We start from the raw sequence: 5,545 nt of genomic DNA, 5'->3' as shown, positions 1-5,545 counted from the left end.
TCCTCCTTAATGCATCTGACCTGGACATCCTGGTCCTCCTTAATGCATCTGACCTGGACATCCTGGTCCTCCTTAATGCATCTGACCTGGACATCCTGGTCCTCCTTAATGCATCTGACCTGGACATCCTGGTCCTCCTTAATGCATCTGACCTGGCGGACTCACTAAACACACATGCTTAGTTTGTAAATGATGTCTGAGTGTTGGTGTGTGCCCCTGGCTATCCGTAAATAAAATATGCCATCTGGTTGGTGCCATCTGGTTCGCTTAATACAAGGAATATGAAATGACTTATACTTTCACTTTTGATAATTAAGTATATTTTAGCAATTACATTTACTTTTGATACATAACTATATTTAAAACCAAATACTTTTACTCAAGTAGTCTTTTACTGAAGTCATTTTCTATTAAAGTACATTATCTTTACTGGAGTTATTTTCTATTAAGGTATCTTTACTTTTACTCAAGTAAGACAATTTAGTAATTTTTCTACCACTGCTGGTAGGGCAGGAGGGCTAGGGGTTAGGGGTTAAGGTAGGGGTGGTTAAGGTTAGGGTTCCCGGGTATAAGCATTGTGAATGATAATGGGATGACATGCATGAGACAAATACAAAATATAAACAAAAAAATGAACACAATCATTCAGGATCAACCACAGTTTATTCAACACTTATGTGCCATTTTATGTAAAAGTTCAATATTTACGACAAAAAAGCTCTCTGATTTTAACTAATGTTGAAGTAAACTATCTCTACTCAGTCATCTGAAGCATGTTAAAAATGTTTGATTAAATAAACATTTAATAAACAAGCAGCATTATTCAATATCTTCAATTAAAGCACAGGTTATTAAGAACTTTCGATATATTTTCATAAACATTTTAAGTAGTGAATTTCATTATACTGCAATGTCTCGCCTCTAAAACCTAATTTAATCCTCTCACCAGAGATTGGTGCGATGGTAATTAAAAACATAAACCAATAGCAGTGCATAATATCATATATGATATGGACCCAGCTTTAGCAACTAGCGTTATGTACATAGAAGTGTAGAACAGACTTCTATAGAACTATTAGAGAATTCTCTTCTAGAACTCTTACAGATTCCAGTGAGTTCTGTCTGTTGTCCCTGACCTCCTCCATCATAGTGCCAAGCTGATGCTATTCAACCTACAGGTTACTAACAGTTACTATAGGTTACTGCTAGCTTTCTGCCAGTTAGGCTGGATAGTAACTGATTACTCACCCTAACCTGCTAGCTTTCTGCCAGTTAGGCTGGATAGTATCTGATTACTCACCCTAACCTGCTAGCTTCCTGCCAGTCAGGCTGGATAGTATCTGATTACTCACCCTAACCTGCTAGCTTCCTGCCAGTTAGGCTGGATAGTATCTGATTACTCACCCTAACCTGCTAGCCTGTTGCCAGTCAGGCTGGATAGTATCTGATTACTCACCCTAACCTGCTAGCCTGTTGCCAGTCAGGCTGGATAGTATCTGATTACTCACCCTAACCTGCTAGCCTGTTGCCAGTCAGGCTGGATAGTATCTGATTACTCACCTAACCTGCTAGCCTGTTGCCAGTCAGGCTGGATAGTATCTGATTACTCACCCTAACCTGCTAGCCTGTTGCCAGTCAGGCTGGATAGTATCTGATTACTCACCCTAACCTGCTAGCCTGTTGCCAGTCAGGATGGATAGTAACTGATTACTCACCCTAACCTGCTAGCCTGTTGCCAGTCAGGCTGGATAGTTTCTGATTACTCACCCTAACCTGCTAGCCTGTTGCCAGTCAGGCTGGATAGTTTCTGATTACTCACCCTAACCTGCTAGCTTCCTGCCCGTCAGGATGGATAGTATCTGATTACTCACCCTAACCTGCTAGCCTGTTGCCAGTCAGGATGGATAGTAACTGATTACTCACCCTAACCTGCTAGCTTCCTGCCCGTCAGGATGGATAGTATCTGATTACTCACCCTAACCTGCTAGCCTGTTGCCAGTCAGGCTGGATAGTTTCTGATTACTCACCCTAACCTGCTAGCCTGTTGCCAGTTAGGCTGGATAGTAACTGATTACTCACCCTAACCTGCTAGCTTCCTGCCCGTCAGGATGGATAGTATCTGATTACTCACCCTAACCTGCTAGCCTGTTGCCAGTCAGGCTGGATAGTTTCTGATTACTCACCCTAACCTGCTAGCCTGTTGCCAGTTAGGCTGGATAGTAACTGATTACTCACCCTAACCTGCTAGCTTCCTGCCCGTCAGGCTGGATAGTATCTGATTACTCACCCTAACCTGCTAGCCTGTTGCCAGTCAGGATGGATAGTAACTGATTACTCACCCTAACCTGCTAGCCTGTTGCCAGTCAGGATGGATAGTAACTGATTACTCACCCTAACCTGCTAGCCTGTTGCCAGTCAGGATGGATAGTAACTGATTACTCACCCTAACCTGCTAGCTTCCTGCCCGTCAGGCTGGATAGTATCTGATTACTCACCCTAACCTGCTAGCTTCCTGCCCGTCAGGCTGGATAGTTTCTGATTACTCACCCTAACCTGCTAGCTTCCTGCCCGTCAGGCTGGATAGTATCTGATTACTCACCCTAACCTGCTAGCCTGTTGCCAGTCAGGCTGGATAGTAACTGATTACTCACCCTAACCTGCTAGCCTGTTGCCAGTCAGGCTGGATAGTAACTGATTACTCACCCTAACCTGCTAGCCTGTTGCCAGTCAGGATGGATAGTAACTGATTACTCACCCTAACCTGCTAGCTTCCTGCCCGTCAGGCTGGATAGTTTCTGATTACTCACCCTAACCTGCTAGCTTCCTGCCAGTTAGGCTGGATAGTATCTGATTACTCACCCTAACCTGCTAGCCTGTTGCCAGTCAGGCTGGATAGTAACTGATTACTCACCCTAACCTGCTAGCCTGTTGCCAGTCAGGCTGGATAGTAACTGATTACTCACCCTAACCTGCTAGCCTGTTGCCAGTTAGGCTGGATAGTACAGTTGTGGTCAAAAGTTTTGAGAATGACACAAATACTAATATTCACAAAGTCTGCTGCCTCAGTTTTGATGATGGCAATTTGCATATACTCCAGAATGTCATGAAGAGTGATCAGATGAATTGCAATTAATTGCAAAGTCCCTATTTGCCATGAAAATGAACTTAATCCCAAAAAAACATTTCTACTGCATTTCAGCCCTGCCACAAAAAGGACCAGCTGACATCATGTCAGTGATTCTCTCGTTAACACAGGTGAGAGTGTTGACGAGGACAAGGCTGGAGATCACTCTGTCATGCTGATTGAGTTGGAAATACAGGGATTGGACTGCTGAGGACTGGGGTAAAGTCATTTTCTCTGATGAATCCCCTTTCCGATTGTTTGGGGCATCTGGGAAAAAAGCTTGTCCGTAGAAGACCAGGTGAGCGCTACCATCAGTCCTGTATCATGCCAACAGTAAAGCATCCTGAGACCATTCATGTGTGGGGTTGCTTCTCAGCCAAGGGAGTGGGCTCACTCACATTTTTGCCTAAGAACACAGCCATGAATAAAGAATGGTACCAACACATCCTCAGAGAACAACTTCTCCCAACCATCCAAGAACAGTTTGGTGACGAACAATGCCTTTTCCAGCATGATGGAGCACCTTGCCATAAGGCAAAAGTGATAACTAAGTGGCTCAGGGAACAAAACATCAACATTTTGGGTCCATGGTCAGGAAACTCCCCAGACCTTAATCCCACTGAGAACTTGTGGTCGATCCTCAAGAGGAGGGTGGACAAACAAAAACCCACAAATTCTGACAAACTCCAAGCATTGATTATGCAAGAATGGGCTGTCCATCAGTCAGGACGTGGCCCAGAAGTTAATTGACAGCATGCCAGGGCGGATTGCAGAGGTCTTGAAAAAGAAGGGTCAACACTGCAAATATTGACTCTTTGCATAAACGTAATGTTATTGTCAATAAAAGCCTTTGACACTTATGGAATGTTTGTAATTATACTTCAGTATACCATAGTAACATCTGACAAAAATATCTCATAACACTGAAGCTGCGAACTTTGTGAAGACCAATACTTGTGTCATTCTCAAAACTTTTGACCACGACTGTAACTGATTACTCACACTAACCTGCTAGCTTCCTGCCCGTCAGGCTGGATAGTAACTGATTACTCACCCTAACCTGCTAGCCTGCTGCCAGTCAGGATGGATAGTAACTGATTACTCAGACTAACCTGCTGCCGCCAGCCTCTAGATGTGCAGATGACTTCTACTTTAAAAACAATCCCATTCTGAAACAGTGTTCCAGTAAAACAGCCTTTCCTCAGATGATAAGTTAGCTATTACAATGTATGCCCTCAAAATGAAAAAAACATATTGCACACTTCTCTCCAATAAAAAACATGAAAATTATTGAACTGTGAATGACTTATTGCTTCAAATATTGACTTCTCTAGTAGCTCTGAGCCAGCGTACATGGCAGATACACTCCCACCCTGAGTCCACATGGACAAACATGTTTGATTATTAGACTAATAGACTATAGTGCAATTAAAAACACATGAAATACTCCCCCTCCTCCTTTTCCCCTTGCGGTTAGAAGCCAGCCAGCAGCCAGTTTGAATCCCGGACCGACAAGAAAAATCTGGCAGGAAGTCAGCTGGCAACTGGAAGGTTGTTGGTATCAAATCCTAGATGCCATTGCCTGTCGTTGTGCCCTTAAGCAAGGCACTTAACCCCCCACATCAACAGCTCCCCGGGCACCCAGTGTGGCAGCCCCCCACACCTCTCCAATACCTCTATGTAGAATGGGTTGGGTGAAAAGCGGAGGTCAAATTTTGGTTGTACCTTGTGTGCAATTGACTCCTCCTCTACACCTTCCCCTCTCCACCTGTGGTTGAAGACTGCTCCTGAACTAGGCTTGGGCGGCATACCGTATACCGTATATACCGTATACCGTATACCGTATACCGGGGTATTTGGAAATAGCCACGGGATGGTTTTTCAATACCGTTGAAACTATTTATTTGAAATTATTTAATACATTTTAATATTTTTCAGATATTTTTTAAGTAAATACCTGCAGTCAAGTTGTGCAATGCATTAGGCGATAAAGCAGATCGACTCGTAGACCAGCTGCTCCAGAGACAGTCCTGCATGCATCAAAACTTTGTTCATTTGCACAATGTCTCTCGTTCACATTCGCTTGTAAATGTCCAAACTCACCGTAAATGACATTCGGTAGCTCCTACCTCTAAATGTAGAACTTTATGAGCTGGACTACCGGTCTTTGCAACAACAACAAAACATTTTTTGCGCTCGTTAGCATATTTAGCTAGCAGCCTCCATTGATATTCGCTATTACTTGTGCTAATTTGGTTAGCGTACTGGTAGACGCCCAATGGTCATTTTTGTGGTTTTTTTGGTGCTCACTTGTGTACTAAACCGGTAATAACATCAATCCTGGGGTGAGAGAAGGACGGTATCAACCCTAGTCTGAACTGACAATAGCTACCTGACAGACGACGGCCAACCCACAGCAAA

General features: G+C 43.6%; 1 long non-coding RNA gene across 1 annotated transcript; it reads right to left on the bottom strand.

Annotated features, from left to right (window-relative positions):
• Positions 1-644: 644 nt before the first annotated feature.
• Positions 645-5,009, bottom strand: LOC121555334. The gene is made up of 2 exons (XR_005997882.2): positions 4,133-5,009; positions 645-2,761 (listed from the first exon to the last, which is right to left on the bottom strand). It is a non-coding gene; the product is annotated as an uncharacterized LOC121555334 (long non-coding RNA).
• Positions 5,010-5,545: the final 536 nt, after the last annotated feature.

The sequence above is a fragment of the Coregonus clupeaformis genome, unplaced genomic scaffold, assembly GCF_020615455.1.
Source record: "Coregonus clupeaformis isolate EN_2021a unplaced genomic scaffold, ASM2061545v1 scaf0286, whole genome shotgun sequence".
NCBI lineage: Eukaryota > Metazoa > Chordata > Actinopteri > Salmoniformes > Salmonidae > Coregonus > Coregonus clupeaformis.
This window is presented reverse-complemented; position numbering and strand designations above follow the sequence as displayed.